This window comes from Rattus norvegicus, chromosome 6 (genome assembly GCF_021556685.1).
Source record: "Rattus norvegicus strain SHRSP/BbbUtx chromosome 6, alternate assembly SHRSP_T2T, whole genome shotgun sequence".
NCBI classification, from domain to species: domain Eukaryota; kingdom Metazoa; phylum Chordata; class Mammalia; order Rodentia; family Muridae; genus Rattus; species Rattus norvegicus.
The window spans coordinates 130965456-130992018 of NC_141539.1; the positions used below are offsets into that span (position 1 = coordinate 130965456).

The following is a 26563-nucleotide window of genomic DNA, read 5'->3' on the forward strand; positions in this document are numbered from 1 at the left end:
TGCCTCTGCCTCCCAAGTGCTGGGGTTAAAGGTGCGTACCACCACTGCTGGGCTGTCCAGGTTCTATTTAAATACAGGAGGACACAGACTGATGATCATGAGAGCTACCTGAGACCCGAGACCACGTGGCACTTGCTAAGTGCAAAACCAACCCTTGCTATCCTACTGTTTGGTTGAAGCAGTAAGGATGTGAGATGAGTTTAGAAGGTGGTAACTACAGCAGCCAAGCCGTTAGCTCAGTGGTGAAACTTTTGGCCCATATTTCTTTAACTGCCTTTGCAGTTGTCATTATAAAGTCATAAGGCCAGCCAGTGTCTTTTAATATTCCCTCTGAAAATGGAGTCCAAGCCCTGTGTCCACAGGTTGCTACACTGAAGTAACTTGTATTTCTAAACATCGCCTGCAACCTTTGTTCTCAAACCCAAGTGTGTCAGCCCTTTGGGGGCACACATGTAGTACGTGATCTTTATTAACTTTAGTTTTGAGACAGGGTCTTGGCGTGTGGTCTGGGGCTGCCCTAGAACTCACTAGGTTGGCTGGAGCACGCTGCAGTCTCCTGATTTACAAGTGGCCAGTGATGTGTGCATGGTGTGGTGGTGGGGAGATGCATGCCTCACCTGGCTAGGCCTGTGCTTTAAGAGAAGCTCTTCAGAGCCTGGGGAGGGATGAGGTATGTCCTGACCTCAGAGTAGGCAATAAATGGATCTAACTATAGGAAGGACATTTTACTGCCGTTCTTTAATAAACGTAAGAACTTCAGGTGCAGTGGTTTGTGGGCTTGGGATGTTGTGAGTCATATTTTCCCTTCAAGTGAGAGGATCTTGTGTTACTAAGTAGCAGCTGTTTAGACAGCTCAGACATCAGAGGGACTGTGTGGCATGTGGAATTTTAACAGTATACTTATAAGTCTTTAATTCCAGCGCTGCAGAGGCAGAGGCAGGCAGATCTCTGTGAGTTCCAGCCAACCAGATCTACATAGTGAGTTTCAGACAAGCCAGAACTACACAGTGGAGACTCTGTCTTGAAAACAAGCAAGCAAACAAAAGAACAACCGCCACCACACAAAAGGTATGCTTATACAAGCTGACTACAGACCTCACAGGACACTTTTGAAGGTTGATTCCACTAGCGTCACTAGGGGACATCATTTTATGGGACTCCTTTGTCTATCCTCAGTCACTGACTGGCAGTTGTTAGGCGGCTGGTGACTGCACCTTGATGAGTCTGTATCAGCTCACGTATCAAAGGATGGGAACCTGCGCTACAGGATTTAAAAATTAAGATGGACATATATTTTGAGTAATACTAAACATGTACATGAAAATCAATGTATCAGTAAACCAGGTGCATTAGGTAGGAGATAAACTAAATGGAAGTCATATAATTAAATGGCAGAGTAATCAGTTTGAAATTTTCCAGAGTTCTGCCAGGTACTTTTAAAGCAGCTATCACACTGATTTTGGAAGGAAGCACACTTGACAGAGCTCAGTATCAGGAACAGAATGGTTGCATGGGAACTAAAAAAAAAAAGAGGCCTTATAATTGCTGTCTGCATCAGATTCTCTCTGGCTGGCCGTTGGTGGGTGAGCAGCGGCGTCTCTAGACTTTGCTTCTTGCTATAAGAACTTCAGAGAAGCCGCATTATATAACTAACTAGGGACTTCACATAAGATTAAACAAACAAGGAGCTTGGAATCTTTTACCCAGGATAAGCTCGCTTGTGCACTCTCTCCTCTCTCTCTCTCTCTCTGTCTCTCTCTCTCTCTCTCTCTCTCTCTGTGTATGTATGTACGTACGTATGTATGTATGTATGTAAATCAAATAAATGACCACTTTATTTGAGGTTGCATTTCTCAAGTTATTTTACCACATATATACTGAACAAGTGCCTTCTTTTAGTGATACTCTGTGTCTTGGCACTGTGGGCTTCTCAAAGTACTGAGCACGTAGAGCACTGCTAACCGTTTAGTCCTCATGGGCTATAGACTGTTTCTGGAGACTGCAGACAATCAGTACTCACACATGGCCTTGGCCATCAATGTGCAGATTCTTTGTCATTGTAAGTTCTCTGTTCAAGGTAATGAGAAAGTCTTTTTAGACATCAAAAAAGTTTTAAATTATCTTTTTATAAAAGCTCTATTTGGTTTTTAAATGCTAAAGAGATTTAGCCTTGTTTCTTCAGGTTTATATAATAATTTTAAGAAATCATGATTTGGAAATTCATCTGTAAAATGTATAGATACAGATACTATGAAATTAATTTGGCAATTTCTAAAAGATTTAAACATAGACTTAACATATGATCCCACAGTTGTATCCCACACATTTATTCTAGATAAATAAAAACTTGAATTTGTACAAAAAATTGCTCATTCATACCCATAGACACTTTATAATAGCCCCAAACCAGAGAGAACTCCCCAGCCTCAGGATGACAGAGAAGAAGAGTGCGGCACAGTCATACAGCACCAGGCCCCATTAGAAGGAGAAGGTGTTGGTGTACAGAGCAGTTTGAATGGAGCCCATAGACTCGTGCGAGGTGTGAACAGGGAGCCTTGCACAGAAGAGTTTGCCATCGTTGGTTTACAAAGCCTGATTCTTTGCAAAGAAACCAAGGGGCTTTTGCTTGTATTTACTTTTTTTCAAGACAGGGTTTTGGCTGTCCTGGAACTTGCTTTGTAAACCAAGCTTTGCATTCAGATCTGCCTGGCTCTGCCTCCAAGCACTGGTGGTATTAAAGCTGTGGGCCACCACCACCTGGCTAGCAAGGGGCTTTATGTGAAGGTAAGTTTCTGTGTCATCCCATGGGGAAATGTGGCATCATGTGTGGAGGCAGTCCATTCATGAACATGCCCAGTTTGAGGCATAAGCACATTAAACAGTGCAGCCACGGACAGCTCTCATGGACACTTAGGGCAACAGTGAAGACAGTTTAAGTTTACTCTTGTTCATCTGAAATAGAGAATATGACTTTGGTTGCTTGCAAGTTTCTCTTAAGAGCCTTAGACAAAAGGAAAACAACCTTGAGGTTTTACATTGATTTACTTATTGTGTGAGTGTGGGTCTACATGCGGAGGTCAGGGGCAGCCTGTGGGAGCCTGTTCTCTGCCTATACCATGTAGGGAGCTCACCTACCAGCAGTCTCCTGCCTCCACTCTCACACTTTTCAAAGGAGCAGTGTAGAAGTGTAGAACCACAGTCTGAAAGCTGAAATTTGAATAAGGAGTTAGTTACTAGTGCTGGATTGTCAGTTTGCCTGTTTTGGTAATTGCTTATGCATTGTATGGCTGTCTGTCATTTTATACAGTCAGTGAAGGGTGTGGTGATTCTAAGTAAAGCTGCTGTGAGTGTTCATTTTCAGGTTTCTGTGTGAGTGTAAAGACTTCATTTTTTTTTTCCCTAGGATAAATGCCCAGGAGTAACTGCTGGGTTGTGAAAGAATTGCAAACGTTTCCAGAGTAGCTATTCTAGCTCAGTCCCTCCTCCTGAGATCCAGCTCTCAGTCTCTCTTTCACTTCCCTGAGGGCTGGTCTCTGCTTGTTTGCCTCCCACATCTTCTTTGATGACTTGACTCTTCAAGTCTTTGCCTACTTTATAATTGGATGGTTTGTTTTCTCAGAGCTTTTAACATGTGCTCTAGATCCATTGTTGCCAAATGCAGGGCTCGTGAGTATATTATTCAGTCCCTGGGCTTGTCTTTGCATTATCCTAAAGTGTCTTTCCAAGCTCTGTCCCTTTGGAGAATTTTAGTTCATTATTTATGAATTGTGCCCATGTTGTTAGCTGGTCTGTGATTAGCTCTTGGTCAGGAGAACATTCTTATATTTTCTTTTAGTTGTTTCTTAATTTTATATTTTATGTTTCTGTCTCTGTCATCTCTTTTGGGTTAATGTTTTTACATCTTTGTTCTTTGCTTTACTCTGTGGATGCCTACTCATTCTCAAACCATCAGTTGAAAAGATTATTCTTTCCCCATAGAACATAGACTGAGTATCAAAATGAAGAAGGCAGGACACAAATGGGCAGTTATGTGTGAACACAAATGTGTGAAGTGTGAACACAGATGTAGGAAGTATGAACACAGGTGTAGGAAGGTTTAACATAGCCTGAGTCCTGACAAAAATGGAAATATATTTAGAACAAAGCCATGTCACAGGTAGAACTAGGTATTTTGGAGCTACAGTTTAAGGAAGGACGGTTAGTTTATGAGTAGAAACAGCTGACTTTGTGGCAGTTCGAGCAGGAAAATGACATTAAAAGATGATTTTAGGGCCATGGAAGGAGGAACAGGTATAACCATGATTCTTGACCTACCACTTTGTGTGACAAAGGTCCACTAGAAAGCTAAGAGAGTAATACATCATAGTCTTAGAAGGATGTGCTAGCTGTTCACTGGGACAAAATGCTTAAGACAGTCAACTTAGAAGGAGGAAAGGATTAAAGAGGTTCTAGTCCATCACTGGTTAGTCCATCATTAGCTAGTTCATCACTGGCTAGTCCATCATTAGCTAGTCCATCACTGGTTAGTCCATCATTAGCTAGTTCATCACTGGCTAGTCCATCATTGACTAGTCCATCATTGGCTAGTTCATCATTGGCTAGTTCATCATTGCACTGGCTAGTTCATCACTGGATACTCCATCACTGGCTAGTTCATCATTGGCTAGTTCATCATTGCACTGGCTAGTTCATCATTGGCTACTCCATCACTGGCTAGTTCATCATTGGCTAACTCTTTTTCTTTGGGGTCATGGCAGGGAAGACCATTGTGTGGAGAGTGTGGTGGAGGAAGCTGATCACTCCCTGATGTCCAAGGATCAGAGGAAAAAAAAAAAAAAAAAAAGAGGCTGGCTTGCTCCCAGTATCCGTTTTAAGGGTACTACTGTCTTTGGATCCCACCACCTCCTAATGGTCTCACCAGCTCTCAGCACTGCCATGGACTGGTGCTCAAGCTGCTCCCACAAAGACGTTTGAGGGGAGCTTATCCAGAACACTACAAAGCTAATGGTGTGCTTTAGACTTGCTCTTGTTCTCAGTGATGGATGTGGACAGATCTGGACTTTCCTCGGTGCTGCTACTAGCAAGTTGCGCATGGAAAGAAGAGTAGATCCCATTGACTGTTGTTGTAGATTATGACTTTTGGACTAAGTCTGAAAAGGGTCCAAGAGTTGGCACACTGGGGTGATAAAAAAGAGATGATAAACTGATCCATCGAAGAAAAGTTGTAGAAGCAGATTTATTCGTGATGACAGAGCAGGGCTCAGGGGTTCTATCCGTGTGTCCTCACCCGTGCAGAGGGTGGTGATGCCCAGTTGCTCTTCTACATCATGAGAGTCACATCAACTGAGGAGTACTGCATCCTCATGTCACGACGTGCTTTAGTCTTAGGAAGGTCTGTGAGGCTCCTCCTGCTGTCTGAAAGCTCTCTCTAGCAGTAGGTTGGTAACTGGGTCGGGGCGTTTGTGTGATAGGGACCAGTCCTGCGCCTATGCTCTTGTGTCCCAAGCTTTTAATCCTTAAACTACTTGGTTTCTGTTTAGCAGCCACTCAAGCTCTTGATTTCTCTTCTTATCCAGGTACACCTTGTCCTTTCTGCTCATCAGTGGGGATCTCATTTGTTCCCTGCATTTGAAGGTCATGTTGAATGTATACATTAGACACTGTCGCTTTAAAAGTAGCCGGCTAACTAATAGAACTTACATAGTGTTACACTACTTGAAGCAGTGCAGTTTTGCTTTATTTAGGATGGAAAACATAGCATTTCATTGTTTTAAAAGTGATGACTTGTTGACTAAAGGCTTTTGCTTCCTAAGAGGCTGGTTGGTGTGTACGGATGCAGGGTGGGCAGGCAGAGCTCTGCAGCTGCTCAGCTGTGCTCACGGCCCTTTTCTGCTGACTTACTTTCAAGATTCCCTTCTGCAGTCCAGATCCTGTCTACTTACATCCCGAGACCGTTCAGTGTTAACTCCTGATTACCACTCTTCAGTAGTACTGTTGCAGAATTTCCCCCCTGCAGAAGAGCAGGCTCTTACAGTGCTGTGCAAGCTGCCCATTTAAAACTATCATTGCTTGGCACCTATGCCCTAGTGACAGTTTGACCAACATGTGAGCAGGCACACTGCCATGCTGACAGATGGGTGTGAGTACAGGCAGCCAAGAAAGCATGTATCTGCATCTAGTGTATTTGTTAAGGGCAGGATTCCCAGTTGGGATGTTCAAACGTCTGTCCATCCTGAGCTTTCACGCCTGTGGATAGAGGGTTGTCATCATTAATTCCAGCTCTGACTGCGACTGCATGGGTCTGTAAGGGCTCCTGGGCTCTTACAGAAGTAGGTGGTTAGGGACACTCAGGATAGCTGTTGTCTCCTTCACAGGAGTACTTCAAATAATCCTTTCCTCTTTCTCCTAGCCAGAGAGCTTTGTAACAAAGGTAAACCCATTTAGAAATTGCTCTGGTACTTCCGGACTGAATGTGGCTTTGCTTTTCAGATCATGAAAGGTTCCAGAGTAATCTGTTTACGCTCTGTGTGTGTGTGTGTGTGTGTGTGTATGTATGTATGTATGTATGTATATACATACCAACATCTATATAACTAGAGTCGGATCTCAGATCAAGTATGCATCAAGTACATTAGGACAGCCTAATTCAACATCATATGAAGGTGAAATGGTTCGTACAACTGACTGTCAGAATAATCTGAAATGGACACAGAGTCTGTCATCATTTAGTGCACTAGGAGCCCATGGGAGTTTTTTTATTTTTTTATTTTTTTCAAAGTTATCAAAAACAGTATATTTTTTTCAACTCAGTTCTTTCCATCCTTGGATTTTATTTTCTGTTGTAGATGACAGGGAACTTCATTGACAGCAAACTCATTGCGTCCAGTGTAGCGCTTCTCAATTCTGGGTTGTTGGCCATTTGTTCTTTGCTTGGGGGCTCTCTGCATTGTTAAGACGTGCGGCCAGAGGGGCAAGTGATCCTTATTTGGGAACCCCCACTCTAGAGACAGCCTACACTACTTTAAAGTTGAATTGTAAGAAAATTCTTATCTGTGGAAACCTACCTACCCTGTTCTGTCTTTTGGAGCGGTGTGGAGGCAGCAGAATCCCTCTTGACACAGGATCCTTTCAGACAGGGTCAGACATTCCCAGTCAGTCTGAACAGAAACACCTCCAGTCTGTAAGCCCTTTGTTATATGATCTGGTTCTGAGTCTGTTCACCAGTGGCTTTCCTTTTTCTAAATTCTGTATTTGAACTGTAGTATATAGAATGGAGTCAGTGCTCCAGGCATGGCTTGATGCAGAAGACATAAACTGTAATGCAGTCCCTTTCCTGTGTTAGGAGTGGTTGTTGACTTTCCTTGCATACCACATTGTGTTAATATTTTCTGGCTTTTTACCACAGTGTGCACACAGCCTAGAGCGGACTAAGTCTTCTTTGTACCCAACTGGCTTTGCTGTGGATCCGAATTAGTTTTGGGCTGTTAAGTGTTGGGACTTTTGCTTTATCATGTTAAACTTACTTTTATTGAGCTACCTAACTTCAACATTTTTAGATATTTTAGAATCCCAGTTCTTGGTCAGATTGGATGTTTCATGCTTAAGTGTGTGATAATGCTGTCAGCCAAGTCTGGAAATAGAAGGAACAAGTGTACACACACACACACACACACACACACACACACACACACACACACAGACACACACACACACACACACACACAATATCTTCTGCAGTTGGGAGGACTGAGGTGAAAAGCCTGAGGAGTCCTAAGATTCGTTCTTAGGCAGCTGGGTAGAAATGTGGCTCAAGAGACCAGTGGGAAGGGGATCAGATGTGAATACCTTGTAAGCTGCCAGACTGTTCAGTACTGTGGTGGGTCCTTGTATGTGGAACAGGGGATAGGTGTTCTCCTGTTTCTGTCTGCCTTTCTGCTTTAACTGTAAACATTGGACTAGACTGCATAATTGTAGTAAAGTGGTTTTGTAATAGTTTCTTTTCCAATACAGACAAATCATTAAGGCCTAATAACAAGAGAAGTGCAGACAGCTCCAGATTGTACGTTCCAGAGATAGATGAGGGTATCAGTTAAAGGGGAGAGCCCTGCTATGTCAGGATGTGAGATGTAGTAGAGGCTGCAGTTGTAGGAGAGTATCTGGCTTTCTCAGACCTCTGACCTGGAACCAGTTGTTAACAGAGGTTCAGTGGGATTGCTTTTGTTGCAAAATGACAATCTGCTGCAGTACTGGTCTTTTCCTTCTGTGGTGGTGCTGGGGATCTAACATAGGACCTTGTGCATGGTGGGCAAATCTTCTACCACTAACCTGCATTCCAGCCCCACCATGTTAATCTTACATGTACTTTGGATCAGAAGGATCTCTCAGAACTGAAGAAGGAATCTTTAAAAAACAAACAAACCATTGGTTGTAAGATTTTCCACACTTGGAAAACAAATGTGAGCAAGAAGCCTCAGCTGTGTACAGCTTTCCTTTACAGAGTAGTTCTCACATAATGATAATCCTCTTTCTCACAAAATAAATCCAGACTAGCCGAACTGCCCAACAACAGAGGCAAATTCTTAGCACAATGATTGTCTCTTACACTGTAACAACAAATACATGTGTTGGGAACATGCATTTCATATGTCTAGGCTGACTGTGATGTGTGACACCTTTAGTAGAAAACTCTAGCACAGTTTTCCAAAGCAGTCAAACCAGTTCACATTCCTGCCTGCATCTGACAGTTCCACTCTCCAGCCATTCTGGCCTCCACGGATTACAGTTGGCTAAATACTTTGTTGATTGCTTGAGACAAGTCCTCACTTTATAGTGGAAGCTGACTTGAAACTAGCAGCTACCCTCCTGCCTCAGCCACTGTGCCTAAGCAGCTAAACACTAGACAAACTAGTAAACGAATGGGTCTTTCCCTACAGTTAATGAAGAGCTGTGTCTCCCAGGCCTCACTGAAGTGCTGGCGTGTTTGTATGTCTGAGTGTGGCTTGCCGTTTCAGTCTTGGGTGAACTGAAACTCTGGTCACTTCCTGTGTTCCAGTCAGTGCTCTGGTGTGTTCTTTTTCATTGGTTTTATGCTACTTTGTGGTCCTGAAGGTACTCTGGAAGCAGCTCCTCTGTCATTTACGTTGGAAGCTTCTCTGATTGCTTTCACGTCAGACTGGGTGCCTCAGAAGTAGTTTTGGTGTGTGGTGCAGTAGGAATAAATCTTGCCTGTGCTGATGCAAAACCACGAGAGCTTCTCTGTTGAGCATAGCTCAGCTCATCAAGGTCAGGGCAGTGGCTCGCAGTGTCTCCGGAGGGCTGTAGTCCGGTGAGTGAAGCAGGTTGTACCTTTGCTTTCACCCCTGATGACCATTACAGTCCTTTCTGTAATTGTTAGGTCACCTGCATGTCTGTGACCAAGAAATGTCTATTCAGATCATTTGTCTACTTTCAATTTTTTATTGACTTCATTAATGTTGCATTGTTTACATTGATTTATTTTTAATCTAAAACATTTTTTTCTCTTTGTTTTTCTTCCGTTCAGGGAGTATTCATTTTGTAGTATCAGTAGGTTAAGAGAGTTCTTAGGCTTGTGCACACCTCCCTGGGTCCCTCAGATTAGATCAACAGTCTGCTGGGACCATTCCTAGGAATCTCAGATTAGAAATGAACATCTGCTGGTCATTTTGATAGCACCTCGGTGGTTCTCACTGCTTCTAGAAAAACTGCTGTTCCTTGCCTTTCGGGCCCAGAGCTTATTTCAAGTTCGTCATTTTATAGGGTTGAAGGACAAACTGGAGAAGTAGGCTGACGACTGAGCTTGTGGGCTAGGGTGGGGGTGGGCTGGGGTAGAGGACCTGCATGCATTCAGCACGGTCTTAGGAAGTATGTGTTGGTTTCTTGTCAAGACATCTACTCATTAAACTGGAATTCCGGAGGAAGGCGGGGTTCCCATCTGGATTGTGTTAACAGAGGCTGTCATATGCACTTCATGTGCTCATGTGCTCCTGAGTGTTCTTGCTCTTTCTCTGTTTTTTGACACAGGGTCTCATAGTGTAGCTGTAGGTGGCCTAGAACTCGCCATGTAAACTGGGGTGTCCTTGAACCCACAGAGACACTCTTTGTTCTTCCTCTGGAGTGCCGAGTGTGTGTGATGCCCGACAACACTGCTTTCTTCAGTACGTAAGCTGATATGACTTCAGTAGGTTTCTTTTTTTAGGGATTTTTAGATATTAAAACAAACAAACAAGCAAAAAATGTCCTTTCCATGGTGGGTTGCCGAAGACTGACTGGAATACAATCATGGGGCACATGATTATTGATCCATTGTTTTCTTTATATCTTGTGGTTTTGTTGTGCTAATATTTACACACACAGGACCTGGGTACACATGGACACATGGACACTTGGACACACACACACTGATGTGTGCAAAGGGAGTTTTACTATGTTGCCCAGGCTGACCTCACATTTTCTGTCCCATGTGACCCCTCTAGTTTAGCTTTCCAAGTATCTGGAACTCTAGGCACAAGCCCTGTGTCTGGTCAGCAGTGTGGTTAGGTCATGGAAGTGGATTGTGGTAACATAGCGCATCCTGTTGTTCTGCTCATGTAGTTTTATGGCATTTATGTGGATGGGTGTGTGTAGCCATTAAAGGGACTATTTTAATCAACTTTAGGCTGATTTTTTGCAAATGACTTGTCTTGCATTCTGTTGTCTTTAAGGAGTAGAAAGATAGTTTTTATAAAAATGAACACTTTGTATAGGTGGTTTGCTTTGCTTCTTAGTTGTGAGGCCATGAGCAGATTATTTAATTTCACTTAAGCAATTTCCCTGTGTGTACATTCTGTTGGTAGTACTTAGGTTTTGTAACTGTAAAATTAGAGATGATGTGTTTAAGTCATCCAACATGGAGTCTGCTATGTAGTCATTTAACAGTGATGGTTTTAGATATGTTCATTTGTATGTAAGAGCTGTGTGTTGTAATTAATGGTTAATTGATTCTTTCCAGTGTAGACTCATTCATTCATATTTTCACTCATTTAGGATTAATTGAGCAAAAATAACTGATCATACTAATGTAGTAACATTATGCCAGGATTCAATTTCAGTTGGTCTTTACAATATATTACTATCTTCAAGCTAGAGAAGGAGTGTTCTGTAAAGACTGACCTAAGCTGTGTCATCAAAGCATGAAGGTCTGATTGTGGTTTTCTTTGGGGGATGCTGAGAATTATTTTCTACAGTTTATGCACTGCTTGTGGTGTGACTCGAGGCTGTTTGCAGGACCGATTCATGCAGTCCTGGTGTACCAAGTATCAGCAAGATTAAGAGCATGGAAAAACTGCACCTGACATTAATAAACCACTGTTAACCAAAGATTCTTTAAAATTAGCTTACTTTAAAAATTAATACACAATAAAGTCAGTTATAAATGATTAAAGAATAAAGACTAAGTTTTCTATCTCTAAGGCATTCTGTTATTAATTCATTGTATGTGCACACATTGACACAGCATTTCAAAGCTCTTGGAGGTTGGCTGGCTGCGGTACGTGACTAGGACGCGGAGAGACACCCTGGTACTTTCACTTGCAGTTTTTTAGGCCACTCTGCATCTAAGACAATGAGCCACCTCATGTCCACTCTGCATCTAGGTACAGCGAGCCACCTCATGTCCACTCTGCATCTAAGACAGCGAGCCACCTCATTTCCAAACGGCTTTCTGGATAGGAGCACTGGTGCTTGCCATTAATGCCACCGCTGTGTAAGCAGAGGCAGGCGAGCCTCCTGAGTTTGAGGCTACATGGTGAGGGGCTGTCTCAAACAAACGCACGCTAAATTCCTGTGATGTAAGCTGAGGATGCTCTGGTCTTTTGTTATGCTATGGGATTATATTATGGGATGTTGCAGTTATAACAGGATGATTGTTACAAGCGTACTTGAGGTACCAAAGATGTTATTTACAGATTTGGTAGATAATGCCAAATTGACGTACCCTTTTTCTCACACTCTTAGCAACCCAGTGTATTTTCTGACTTTGAATTTGAGTAATCTGTAGCTGAAACCATCCACTTGACAGTAATTTTAGTTTGTATCTGTATTGAATCCACTGCTAGTGTTCAGGATGTATTGGTAAGGAAGGAGGTCATGTGATGCAGCAGATAGGTACCTAGCAGCGATGCTGAGAAGTGTCTGCTACTTAAAAAAGGACGCAGAGATTAATTTAGAATCCAGGGAAAGTGTTTATATTGTGAGGAGAGAAAGTAAGAGGCAGAGGAGGATGTCCCCTGAATCCACTTTATCTTGCTTGGCCTGTGTTCTTGGCCTCATAAATGTTGTATAGAATTTTAACAATTCAAAGAGAAAAACATATTATAGTTGGGTTAAAATAGTAAGAAACCAAGATTTTAATGGCAGAGAAAAGTGAAGTGCACATGTAGTCTGAGGAGATGGGAAGTGCGAATGTAGGATGTGGTTTTGTTTTAAAATTCATTTGTAGCTCTCTGCTCAAAAGACCTTGAAGTGATCGTATTACACAGTGCTACGGCAGTAGCATGGCATTATTGTCCAACGTCTAGGCCAGGGGCAGTCTTGGCCCTGGTTTGGGCTCCAAATAGTCATTTTTCAGCTAAAAGGAAACAAGGTTCCCTGTAGGAGTGTGGCTGAGGTTTGGAAAGGCAATGCATAAGGGGACTGGAACACCTTTCTCCAAGGTTTCTGGGCCTTGTCTAAAGGGTATAGTGGTCAACTTGGAGGTTGTTCAATAGTTCAATGGTTGTTGAATAGTTCAGCAGCTATGTCACTGTTTGTATTGAGACAGGGTATTATCCACAGAGTTCAGGTTGGAGAACTACTCAGCTGAGTTCAAAAGAAGTTGCAGAGTCGGGGTTGGGGATTTAGCTCAGTGGTAGGGCGCTTGCCTAGGAAGCGCAAGGCCCTGGGTTCGGTCCCCAGCTCCGAAAAAAAGAACCCCCCCCCCAAAAAAAAAAGAAGTTGCAGAGTCTTGTGTTTTAAGGGAGTCTGTGATTTCGTTTTTGGCCACACTCATAGCCACTTTGGGTACATGTGAGTTGCAAGCTACAGGTTGATATGAGCATCCCTGAACTTATGGCACTGGTCTGTGCCCACAGGGAGGCCATGGGAAGGAAGCGAGTTGAAGCAGAAACAAAACCAAGGTTGCTGCTGCCTACTGAATGGGCAGCCAAGAAAGGACCTGGCTGCTGGTTTACACACTGCGGATACACAGTGATAGAGCCGATCCACATGACAGTAGCAATCCAGAGAGTCTTCTGTTCCTAGGTTACCAAACCAGTGCCAAGCCCCGAGAGTCAGTAACTCCTGTCGTGCCCTGTAGTATGTGTGCCCCTCCCCTGCAAGGGACAATAACTGTACTCTAATGTGGTGTGTTTGTGGCAGCCATTGGCAGTGAGTGGCAACACCAGAAGCAGCACAATTTAAGCACAGATCCAAAACAAAAGCCCTACAGGATTAAAGAGCCACATGCAGTGTATTGAAACTTGACTCACAGGGTTAGGGATTTAGCTCAGTGGTAGAGCGCTTGCCAAGGCCCTGGGTTCGGTCCCCAGCTCTGAAAAAAAGAAAAGAAAAAAAAAAAAAGAAGTTCCTTGTTTCCATATGAAGCGCCATGAGGTCTGGAGTTGGCTAGAAGATGGTTTTAGGAGCGGCTGGTGGATAGCTGTTGAGGTGGTGAGCCCCTGGGGCTGTGCACTGTGTCCCTTTGCCGCCAGCTCCTCAGTTCTGGAATCCCTGAAGTAGGAAGCTACTGTTAAGCCAGGTGCGCTGCTTCTGCGAGCTGCCTGCACGTCCTTGTCACTTTTCGTTTTTAGCTGGCTTTTGTCTAGTTTTCCTTAAAATTTAAAGGGCTCTTTCAATAATGTGAAACAAGTCTTTTGTCATGTTTTGCAGATAGTTTTCATTTGTCTTTTGAGTTCATGGTGCTTTCTTTTTGTTTTTTATAACCTGTGGTTGAATTTCCATTTTTATTTTGTCAATTTACCACTTTTCTTTATGGCTTAAGTGTTTTTGTGTGTTTCTTATAAAAAGCTTTTTTCAGAGACTCTGAAAAGTTTTTTCATGTTTTCATGAATTTTTAAAATGACTATAGTACACTACTGATGCTTTTCATTATATAGTTGTTATCATTTTCCTAGAATAGTTGGGACTATCCTCCTTAGAGCTGTGCATCAGGACTATGTCTAGGTGAATTCTCCACAGCTGTCCTGGGAAGATATTGATAGGTTTAACCAGGATCCCCAGAAGAATAACTGTGGACAGTTTATTGGAGGGTTCAAGAAGGGCGTAGCATGTCTAACTTATTTTATTAAAAACAAAATACTGTGTAAAACACTGGTAATATACTTGAGTTGCTAACTGGTGAGAAGGTTTGACATTACTTTGCCCAAACAAATATCTCTTCTGGCACTTCTCCTTGGGTTGGGGCCAGGGGCTGGCCCTCCCTGGGGGCAACACTTTAGACTTGCAGTCTGGAAGCTCTGACCCTGTATGAACAGTGTGCTAGACACCCATGCTCTGCACTGGCTTTCTCACTGGGCGTTGGTTCTGGGAAACCTGTAGGAATCTCAGGGTAGGTTTTCTTCTGCACACATAAGGTTCGAAGGAGAAGTGCCTGTGGAGGCCTCCCACTCCTCTGTGGAAGTGGTAGCAGAAAGGTTGCTTAAATTTGTGTTTGGAAATGATTGTATTCAGTTCTCAGTTAACCGTGAGTTCTGCTGTTAATGCATTCCCTTTAGAAACGAGTTAAGGAAATACAAGGTGAAGAAGTACATGTGTTTAAAGTATTTTACCCTACAAAATTTTTATAGTCCAGTGTTAATTTTCTCTTCTCTTCTCCTCTCCTCTCTTCTCCTCTCTTCTCCTCTCTTCTCCTCTCTTCTCCTCTCTTCTCCTCTCTTCTCCTCTCTTCTCCTCTCTTCTCCTCTCTTCTCCTCTCTTCTCCTCCCCTCCCCTCCCCTCCCCTCCCCTCCCCTCCCCTCCCCTCCCCTCCCCTCCCCTCCCCTCCCCTCCTCTTCTTTTGTTTGGTGTTTCAAGACAGGACTTCTCGGTGTAGCTCTGGTTATCCTGTAACACACTATGTAGACCAGGCTGGCCTCAAACTCAGAGATCCTGCTCTGCCTCCTGAGCGCAGGGATTAAAGGCGTGTGTCACCACTGGCTGGAATGCTAATTTTCTTTTTCTTTTTTCTTTTTTTTTTTTTTTTTTGGTTCCTTTTTTTTCCCGGAGCTGGGGACTGAACCCAGGGCCTTGCGCTTCCTAGGCAAGCGCTCTACCACTGAGCTAAATCCCCAACCCCGCTAATTTTCTAATACAAGAGAAGAATGGGACTAGAAACCATTTTTCCCTCTGCAATGCCCACTTCCATTTCCCAGACTTTGCAGTGTGAGTCATCACCTAGCTCTTTCCAGCTTAGGAGGGAAGCATAATGGGTGTGAGAGACGTCCAACACCCATCACAGTATGCTCAGTTTAATGCTTTCAGGAAGAGTCCATGACGTTCTGGGGCTGTCGGCTCCAGTTTGCTTCTGTATTCTCAGTCTGATACTCACTCAGTTTATGTAACAGAAGTCCTGGCTAGTCGTGGATACTGCTGTGCTTTGGTTCATATGAGTAGACTAGAACACCCTCTGGCCGCCCCAACAGGAGCCCAGGGTTTTCCTGTATGGTGGATTTTTTTTGCTGCAGAGAGAGAGAGAGAGAGAGAGAGAGAGAGAGAGAGAGAGAGAGATTGATTGATTTTACTTTTCTTACAGTCTCTTTTTTTTGTGGGGAGGGATGAGATTTTGAGACAAGGTTTCTCTGTACCTCTTGCTGTGTACAGAACTTGCTCTGTAGATTAGGCTGGCCTCAAACTCATAGATCCATCTGCCTCTCAAGTGCTGGGATTAAAAGCATGCACCTGTGGCCAGCTTTACTGATATTCTTACAGGTTTGTCTCAGTTGTACATTTATGGGGTGGGACTGAGCAGAACCCTGTGGGTGGCATGTGGCTCTGTGGACTTGCTTTCTGCGTGTGACTACTTACTTTCTGAGCACTGCTCGGATGCACCATCAGCTTCTTACTAGCTTATTTATTGTGAGAGAACTGTCCCTAGATACATTGCTTCCAGATTGTTCTGGGGGGGGGGTGTGGAGTTTAAGCTAAAGAAGTGATGGCATTCTTTGTTGACCAGTTATCTTTTGATTTTACTGTCTGACTTAACTGTAGTTTGGCAGAAGGTTGTTTCTGTTGAAATATGCAGTTACTTAACCCCTAGTAAGTTTAGAGTAAATGCGAGCCAGTTGGGCCTGTGGCTGTGACCAGGGGCAGACAGACGTGTGCACCGGGGCAGCCTGAGTTGGGTATTACCTGTATCATTCAGTTAATAATTTATATGTTTTAAATCCAATTTCTAAGATACCATAGAGGGTACTTTTATTTTAATTTTTAAAATTATTTTTAAAACTATTTTTATTTTATGTGCATTGGTGTTTGCCTCCATGTGTGTCTATGTGAAGAAGGTGTCAGTTCCTTTGGAGCTGGAGTTACAGACAGTGGTGAGCTGCCATGTGGGTGCTAGGAATTGAACCCTGGTACTCTGTAAGAGCAGACAGTGCTTTAACCAAATGAGCCATCTCTCTAGCCCCGACTGGGCTTTTATTAAAGCCTTCTGGTACAGTCACTTGTGGTTACCAGAGGGGAATGCACCAGAAAGGAATGACTTTGTGAACAAAACAAGGGACAGCATAGTCTCGAATGTCTGGAAGGTGCATCCTTCCCCTTTGTGTCCCAGGCAAGATTTAATCTCACAGCTCTCTACAGCTGCCCTTTGTTTTTACTAAACAGTTCTGCTGAAGGTTTAGAAACTTCCTTACCTGACAGACTCTTGACCCTTCCGTGAAGCTGGTGGTATGACGCTGAATCCTAACTGATGTTGTCTGCATGAAGCCAGCTATAACTTATTGAGACCAGAGGTTATGTTCTACTTAGTTTTGGTTTTCTGGCCTCTCAGTTACCCAGGCTTTGAAATCCATGAGCTCACTGGTTATTTCTTGGTGGACGAATTTGCTTTCTCTTAGAGCTTAGACACCAGGAGTAAGAGGTGATGGGCATTCCCAAGGCTGCTAGTCTCTCATGTTTACTTCTGCTTGGTTCTGTGGACTCAATTTTAAGGGTGGAGTAGCTTCTATAAAGTTTAAAAAGACAAACAAAAAACCCCCAAGTTATTGTGTATTTCTGATTAGCTACTAAAAGTTGGTTCAACAGCTTTTCTAAATCGACGTTCTCATTATCAGTAAAGCCAAGCGTGCTCATTGATGACCTCATTAGAAATGCCCTCATATCGATGGTAGCTGTTGCTGCCTTGCCCCTCACAGGCTGCTCTCCATGCTGCAGCCGAGCGATCCTGTAGAGGTGCAGGCAAGCAAACTGGGTCTGTTCAGGACCTTCCAATTGCATGTCACTCCTGAAGTCCTCAGCCTTTCTCCTGGCCAGCTCTTTTCCAGCTATGGCCCCGGTGTTTGGCCCTAACTTTATTTTGTTGTGCGGTCAGCAGACCACATTTTAAATTCCGTTCTCTCCCCACCCTCCTGACTTGGTGTCATTGGTTCCCGCCTTCTCTGTTACTACTGTTGGATAGATGACGTTTTATTTAAAAATTTTATTTTAAATTTACTGGCGTGTGTGCATGCATGTGAGCATGATGTAATATTTTGGTGCACATGCTATAGCGTGTGTACTGAAGTCAGGACAGCTTGTGGAGTCAGTTCTCTCTACCATTGTATGCACACTAGAAGCTTACCCACTAAGTTTGATCTTTTGCAATACATTCTGGTCATGGTTTCCTTTTCCCAAATTTCTCCCAGATCCTCCCAATCTTTTCACCCACCAATTCATTCATTCTCATATCCCTAACCTAAAACAAACGTATCAGAAAAAGAATAGGCCAAAAGGAAACAGAAAGAAGATGGTCTTGACACACACAGATGCAGATTTACTTGCACACACCGAAGTCCCCAAAAAACATAAACTCAGGAACCATACTATATAAGCAGAAGATCTGTGAGGTGAATAAATGCCGAGACAAAGCACTGTGAGACAGAGACCCTCATATATGCTGTGAGTTTGTTTTGTGTTGGCCATCTACTGCTGGATATATGGCCTGCCCTGAAGTGTGGTTTGTGTACTCAGTGAGACTATTGAAGAAAATTAGTGTTTCCTTTGGGAGTGGCTGTCAGTTGGAAATAGCTTCTGGGTTAGGGAAAGGGGCTTCTGTCCACTCCTCCTTTCAGCCCTGGGATCCCGTTTGCTGAAGATCTGTGCTGCCCCAGTCTCTGTGTTCATCCATGTCAGTCCTGTTGTATCTGAAAGTCTGTTTCCTTGGTGTCCTCCATCCCTGTTCTTACAATCTGTTTTCTTCCTCTTCCACAAGGTAGTATGAACCCTGTGTATGAAAGAGTGTTCTCACGTCTCTCTGCACATCGTCTAGTTGTGGGTCTCTGTATTTGTTCCTTTCTGCCGTGGGAGGGAGTATCTCTGATGGCTGAGCTGGCATTGATTTGTGAGTAGAGAAGAGTGGTGTTAGCAGTTCTATTGCTGTGTTCCTTTAGCATAGCAGTAGCCTTTGGTTTTCCCCTAGGCCACGGCTTATCTCGCCTCAGGTTCTTGGCCACCTGAATGAGCAGAGTCAATCATGGGTTCCTTCTCACGGAGTGGGCCGGAGTGGGCCAGAGTGGGCCGTAGAACCACAACCATTTAGACAGTGGGTGGTCACTCCCACAACTTTGTGCTGTCACAGCAGCACATTATGCACGTGGGTCACCATTGTAGATTAAGGGTTTGTAGCTGGGTTGGTGTTTACCTTCTCCTCTGGTGTCTTGCAGCGGACCTTCCTGTAGGGATAGAGGCACTAGGAAGGCCCCAGCTTGATTTCTCCATGTTCAATGAGTTACATAGGTATTGCCTTCAACCATAGGGTATTACCGTCAGTTTGTGGAGAGCACCAATTGCTTTGGCAATAGTTTGGGGCCACTTTGGCCAGCAACTCAATTAGATGTAACCGATTCTTGGCACTGAGAGTTTCACCTGGTGGAGAGAAACATCTAGTTGGGGCCTTGTCTCCCCTGTTTGATTCCATTTAGATTTCTTTCATACACACACACACACACACACACACACACACACACACACACACACACCACACACACACACACACACACACACGCTCTTTTTTTTTTTTTTTTTTTTTTTTGCTTCTTTTTTTCGGAGCTGGGGACCGAACCCAGGGCCTTGCGCTTCCTAGGCAAGTGCTCTACCACTGAGCTAAATCCCCAACCCCACACATGCGCTCTTTAAGAAGCTTTTACTGGACTAGGCTTCCCCATGACCCCTCAAGTGGTCCTTAGTTTTAGTTGTTCCTCCCTTACCTTCTGTCTTCTCTCCCCCTTTTTGTTTAATTCTCCTATTCTAGTCTCTTCTCCCCATCCATCCATCCATCCGTGCATGTAGGAGATCCTCACACATACCTCCACATCACCCATATCTAACTTCTGTGGTTATCTGTTTATCAAAGACTTAAAGAGCTGACATTCACATATAAGCTAATACCTACCATGTTCGTTTTGGGGTCTGGGTTACCTGACAGGATGATTTTTTTTTCCTAGCTCTATCCATTTATCTGGAATTTTTTTTTTAGACAGCTGAGTAAGAGTCTATTGTGTAAATGTACCAGCTTTTCTTTGTCCGTTCATCTGCTGACACGTCTCGGCTGTTTCCAGTCTCTGGCTTCTATGAATAGAGCCGCAATGAACACAGATGAGCAAGCCCAGCACTCGATTCTTTAAAATTATGGTTTGCTTCCCGCACAGTGTGCTGTCAGTGATGCAGCAAGGACAGAGGGACCCAAGACTACACAAACACAGGGCAGACAGCAGCAGCAGTCTCCGTTTCAGCTTCAGGTGGGGTGTGCATGGTCAGAAGTTCATGGTGGCAATAACAGGGCTTAGTCCTGCTCTGCTTTTTATGAGTGGAATTGGGTCTTAAGCTCATTCGCACCTCAGCGTAACCTGTGATGTGGTACTGCAAAGCACTTAACTTCGGGTCAAGATTGTCGACATTCACTCTACACATGGAACCTATGTTGAAAATGAATTTATGCTTATTAGCAGAAAGACAACAAACACTGAACTGTGGTAAGAACTAGGCTGGTAGGAAGGCGCTCTCTGACTCAGGTGTTCAGAGAGCTGCTCCATTCATGGTAAGTTGTCAGTCACGTTTACATCCCAAGATGCACCTGTGCCTTTCCAACATGTCACAGCACTGCTGCCTGCAGTGTCCTCTGAGCACAGCCAGCCTTCTCCCCACTGCCCTTCCCTGGCACCGCTCATCTCACAGGCTGGAAGGTGAGCTGTAGGGAACGGAAGGGCTTCATCCATTGTGACAGGAGAGCAGGCCAGGTCTGGACACTGAGCTGGATGTGAAGTGAGTTTAAGTGGTTTGCACTGTCTTAGAAAGGATGGGCGTTTCTTTATGAAGTCTGTGTTTTCTTTGTGAACGAGGTTATTGCATCGTTTGCTGAGAATTACAGGTGAGATCGGGAACTGGGCGTTCTGAGGAAAGCCGGAGGGTTTCGCATTGTCATTTTAGAAGGTAGTTGCTGAGCCTTCGAGAGGATGCCAGGATTCACTACAGTCTGCTGTGTGCAGTAAGCCTAAAGCCGGATACCAGGCACTTGCTGTGAGAGGACCTGGGACATGATGCTGTCTGTAGTGGTGTAGTTCCTGCAGTGTACGGTGTCTTGTAGAGAACACACTTCCTGCATTCAAGGAGCTTATGAACATGAGGGAGGGTTCACCATGTGTCTGGGAGAGGCAGGTTCTACTTGAGGAGACCAGTCTGCCTGAGGTGGCCTTCAGGAGTGGGGACAGTCTCAGTGAGTGTGCACAGGAAGTGAGTGGAGAAAGGCTAGTGCAGAGGTGTTGGTACTGTGGTGATGGAGAGGTTTTAAGTTCTCCTGGGTGAAATGTGTTTGGGTACAGTATGAAACATCAGAGAAGTTTATGGCTTTAGAGGAAATTCCAGGAAACTATATAACCCTCTCAAGGAGTTATGTATGTGTATTTTAGGGAAAGCTCACGAGTGGTCATCCAGAGTGTAGTGGGCATCACACTGCACTGTGGTGTCCAATGTGGCTGTGAATTTGTAGACCTTAGTGAGTGTCATCGTCATGATCCATTGAAGCTTTTTTACCCTCTCTCCAGCTTTTTTTTTTAAATCCTCACCAAATTTGAATCCAGGACTTGAAAAAGCGCCAGTTATCTAAATACAGTATCGTATTGTGATAAATATAGCCATTGAGATTTTAGATCTATTCACAAAACTTTATTTTAATATTCATAGGGAACTTTTTGGACTGTTATCTGAAAAACTGAAGATCATTTTATCACCAGAACTGACTATTAATTAGGATATTGTTTCAGAAATAAAAGTTGATCTGCCGCTAAAACTCTATTTGAATATGTATGGTTCCAAGCTTGCTTTGTGTATTTAATAACTTTAGTACTATAATCACTCTGTTTACAATTAAATTTTGGTGAATATGCTAATATAGAATGTAACAGTGGGTGATTTCAGCAAAGGGCAGTGTGGATTTGCATCTTGATGTGCTTTTCAGTTACATCTGCATTTCATTTAGAATCAAAGGGAAAAGAAATGGTCAGATTATGTAACCATCATGTGATGATGAACCAACTCTCTTCTCTGTTGCTTAGGCTGTTACTACCACAGGCTTGAGCTGAGTGTTCTGAAATTACACAGAAAGTGAACTTTCCTACAGGTTGGCTTGTCTGTGAATTCCTTAATAGAAGCCTCAGGGCTAGAATTGGTTTCCTTATTAGAAGATAGTCTAATGTACTTAAGTAGTTGTTTAATTGAAATCCTTGTCTGCAGTTCTTTTGAGCACTCACTAACGTAATAAGGCAAGCACTTGTGCTTGTCTTATTTTTGTGAGCTTGGGTTCCAGGGTTTAAGAAATTGTCAATTTCAAAAATTGCCAGCAAAGCAACAGTAGATTGGGGCAGCCTGCTTTCCTGTTCTCAGAACTGGGAGGCTTCCTGTTGCTCTTAACCAGAAAATGAGAAGGGATTCCAGTGCAGTGGGTAGGGGCAGGTCTAGATCTTAGATAAAGCTGGCACGATAGTTGTGTGCTCACGGTGGTTGTGCCTCCTGGTAGTGTGCCTGTTTAGAGCAGGATGGAACCAACAGAAGAGGCTTTAGGAATGTTCATGATGGCAGGAAGAGACTCTGAGTTCATATGTGTGAGAGCAGAGGCCCATCTTGGGTGTTATTCCTCAGGAGCCATGTCCTTTGAGAAGGGTGTCTTTCTTAGTGGGTTTAGGCTGGCTGGCTAGTGAGCCCCTCACCCCCACCCCCTGGGTCCACCTCTTTCTGGCTTCCACGTGCTGCGGTTGCCAGTGCTGGCCACCGGGCAGCTTTTCACCTATGCGTTGGGGGTAAACTTAGGTCATTGTGCTTACCTGACAAGTTTGCTCCTGGCTGAGTCAGTGTGACATGGAGAGGTTTCTTTTTCTGGAAATAGTATTTCAGTAATATAGTTCATATGCTAGGGATGCGTGTATTAAGTTACTGGGTTGGTTATTGTTTCTACACATAAGAGATGTAATTTCACGTATAGTTACATTTTTTTAGACAGTCTGTATGTAGCCTAGGGAGGCTCTGAACTCTGGATCCTTTTGTGTTTTACTTCCGAAGGCTAGGCTTGTCATACACCTGTGTCTACTTCAGGTACAGCATTTTAAATTGGACCTCTCATTTCTTACCTCACATTCATGACTTTTAAGGAACGAAGGAATAATTTGGATGTCACCTAATTACAGCAGTCCTCTGTTGTCCTAGGCGAGTCATTCCAAGATCCCAGTGGATCCCAGAAACCATGGCTGGTGGTTTCTGGAGTTGTAATAGGGATCCTACTTGGTTCTGTGAGGTGAGAGTGTGGCAGTAACCGCGAGCAAAGCCATCAGAAGAGGGTCTGTACGTGAGGTGCCTGTGGTTTCCACATCTCAGACAGACATCTGTGTCACTCGCGGTGGTGGAGAGCTGATGCTTACCACACACAGCACTGTGATAAGAATCACTGTGGCTTTGGAAACTGAGACAGACAGACAGATGGCTCCTATGGTTGATGGGAGGGCAGCTTAGGGTGGGTGAATCAGAAAGGGTGAACGACATCCACAGCTGGACAGAGGGTTGGCTCCGGATGCATCCATACTCAGAATGGCACACAATATTATATTTTATGAATTGTTTATTTCTGGAATTTTGCATTTACAATTTTGACCTTGCGTGACTGGATACGGAAGACTTAGTGAGCAATCCCTGTTCTCCTGTTTGCCGTTCCACTTTTACACAGTTGTTCTTGGTTAGCAACCACCAAACCCTAACTGGGATTTTTATTTTGTTTTGAAATAGCCATAGTTGTTTTTTTTGGGGGGGGTGGTGTTTTTCTCAAGGGATTACCCCGCCCCCAGCACCCATGGTCCCTTGTGCGGAGTGCGGCTTCATAGCTGCACATTGTTGCTTGCTCTTCTCCTGTGTTCAGGTTTGTTTCATGTTTGACACCCGGGAGTTACCTTGTGATGTCCTTGTGAGGCTCACTTTGGTTGCAGCCCCAGCATATTTTCTTGAGCTGGGGAGGAGGCGGGTTCTCAGTGTGTGCACTGCTTTGAAGTTTTGGGAATGGTGTGGACCAGCCTTGTCTTTATCTACTTAGATGGTGTTGTGGACACAGGAAGTGTTTCCCAGTTTTCCTGTGGATGTTTCCTAAGGTTCTGAGCTTCACTCCAGTCTTCTGGATGGTTTGGGGGTACGTAGGGGAGGGATTCCCGGAGGCCTTAGCACACCCAGTGCTCTTCAGAGTTCACCAGTCACGAGACACTGTTCTGTACACGTGGTTTTAGGAGTGGCATCCCTGATCTTAATTATCCCAGGAAGCTCCAGATAGCTGGCTTCAAGTGTAAAACTAAAACTAAAAGCCAATAGTTTTATTTGGAATGGAAAAAAAGCCCACTGTATTTACAAGAAATCTATACAAAGTGGATGCTGAAGCAGGGTTTTCACTTACAAGATGGTATTTTTATTGCATGGAAAGAGAATTCTAGAAAAAAAAATTGTCCAGACATTTCAGTTACCGAAAGAAGATTTTAAAAGTCATTTAAAACTGTTTTGACAACTATAAGGAAATAATCAAATAGGAAATTGCTGTGATTTGATAAAGCCGGATAAAGTTTAGAAGGAATCATGTTAGTGCCAGGTCTGCTGGGTGTTCAGCTTCCTTATAGTCGAGTCGTCGCTGAGGTGCGAGGTGTAGAAGTTAATCTTTCCGTGTTTTAAGTCCTGGTTGCCATGGCTGTCACCAAAATACTGCTGGGCAAGATTTCAGCACAGTTTTAAAAAGTACCTTGAGAGAACCCATCTGAGGAAGTGCCAGCCCCAAGTTCCTTTCCTTTGAGGATGTTTTCACCCCAGAGAAGTTTGAAATTGTAAAACGCAGAAAGCTTTTTTTCTTCTTTTTAAGAGAAAAGTTAGATTTAAAGATTTCCCCATCAGTCAGTTAATGCAGTGTCTGCATTAGTGCTCTCTGCAGGAGGGGGTGGGACTGGTGAACACATCTATTGAAAGGAGATTTACTAGCGTGGCTGTTGACTGTCGTTTGAGTAGTTATTGATGGCTGACTCTGGATGAAAGAGAAGGCTGGTGTCTCAAAAGCCCCAGGTTGGAGCTGGGGTTCCAGGGAAGTCCTGAAGAAGTAGGTTCTAATTCCAGTGAGGGAGTGTCTAAGCACTAGGATGGATGCACTTGACAGGAGAATGACGGCACACAGGCAGCAAGCAAGAGCTCCCTTCTTTCCCATCGATGTAGAGCACATCTCCCCAACTCAAATAATCAAGAAACGCCTTCATCCTGGGTCGTGCTGCTTGGGTTTCAGTTGATCCCAGGTGTAGTCAGGTTGTCAACCACGATTAGCTGTCACAGTATGTGCATATATATGGCATATGTGGGATTCATGCATATTAGTGATAATTGGTGGGTATTTGCTAAAGTTTCCAATCTGATGCTGTGGGGAGTGGGGGGAGGTGGCGATACAGTTAGAGAGATAGTCTAGCAGTTAAGAGCACATACTGTTCTTGCAAAGGACCTGAGTTCAGTTCTCAGTTCTCAGCACCCACAACTGAAAACCTGTAACCAGCTCCAGGGAAATCTCGTACCCTTGACCTTCTCATGCACCCACACAGATACTTGTACACATCCTCTAAGAGACAAGAAAACAAATCATTAATTTTCTTAATGTCTATTTTATTTTTATGTTTATGGGTATTTTTGTCCATGAGTATGTGCATGCATGACTGTACTTGAGGCCAGAAGGCTGCATGGGATCTCCTGGAGCTGGAGTTACGGAAGGTTGTGAGCCACCATGTGGATGCTGGGAGTTGAACCTTGGATCTCTGAAGAGCAGTCAGTGCTCTTTGACCACTGAGCCACCTCTTCAAGTTCCAAGAAAATAAATCTTTTAATACACTCTGTATGTTACTATATCCTACACATCTTAGCAGACTCCCATTTGAAATAGCATTCTCAGTGTTGCAGACCAGCCTGTTTTAATCTCTGTCCTCCTTTGCTTCTCTCTTCTGCAGTTTTTAGGGAACTGTAGACTCTTTTTTTTTTTTTTTTTTCTTCTTCTTCTTTTTTTCGGAGCTGGGGACCGAACGCAGGCCTTGCGCTTCCTAGGCAAGTGCTCTACCACTGAGCTAAATCCCCAACCCTGGAACTGTAGACTCTTAAGGAGATCTTTTGAGTCAGTGTTGATAGAAGAATTTGGACTCATACGGCACACGTTCATGTGCACACACAGTTGTACTCGTGCAGTGGTTATGCCTGAGTGCACTTGAAACTTAGACAGATGTGCTTTAATCAAGATCTCCCAACTGGCCAGTCACATACTTGGATCCAAAGCTTTTGATTCCAGCCGTGCTCTTCCCCAGTAAAACAGTTTTCTCAGAACATTGTTAACACTTGTGCTGGTGAGAAAAGTGAGTGAGCTGCTTCTCCAGAATGCCCAGGGAGAAGGGACACATCTGATGTCTAGAACTTGTGGGACTAGCCTGCTGAGCCTGTGTCCTCCTTTGTGAGTGGGGCTGCTGCAGTCTTCCTACTCAGTACCCACTCTTGTGCCCCAGAAGCCCTTGTCCCCCGCCTTGACATAGGTATTGTAGTCTCTGTACTTGTGCTTGCACATCTGTACTAAGGGTCTCTTGGCTGCATTACTAGATGGTGTGCGTTCTAACTGCATGTCTTACCTCAGTTGTACTAAACAGTTCTCGATTTGTTGTTACTAATAGTATTTTAGTCATAGATGATATGCCACCGGTACTTAAAGTGCTTTCCATAATTGCATAGAAAATTGTTTTTTTATGGTCTCCTCTTCCAAGCTTAGTGACAACCAAATATGATCCCAGCTGTTAAAGACCAGAATTAGTAG

At 43.8% G+C, this 26563-nt stretch overlaps 1 protein-coding gene across 38 annotated transcripts in view; it reads left to right on the forward strand.

Annotated features, from left to right (window-relative positions):
* Vrk1 (VRK serine/threonine kinase 1) overlaps window positions 1–26563 on the forward strand; it is a 66674-nt gene that overhangs the window by 2138 nt on the left and 37973 nt on the right. For 17 of the 38 annotated variants that reach the window (XM_087553904.1, XM_087553919.1, XM_087553899.1 and 14 more), the window contains 1 exon segment: window positions 921–1068. The gene's annotated coding sequence lies outside the window, so the exon portion shown is untranslated. 38 annotated transcript variants of the gene reach the window in all.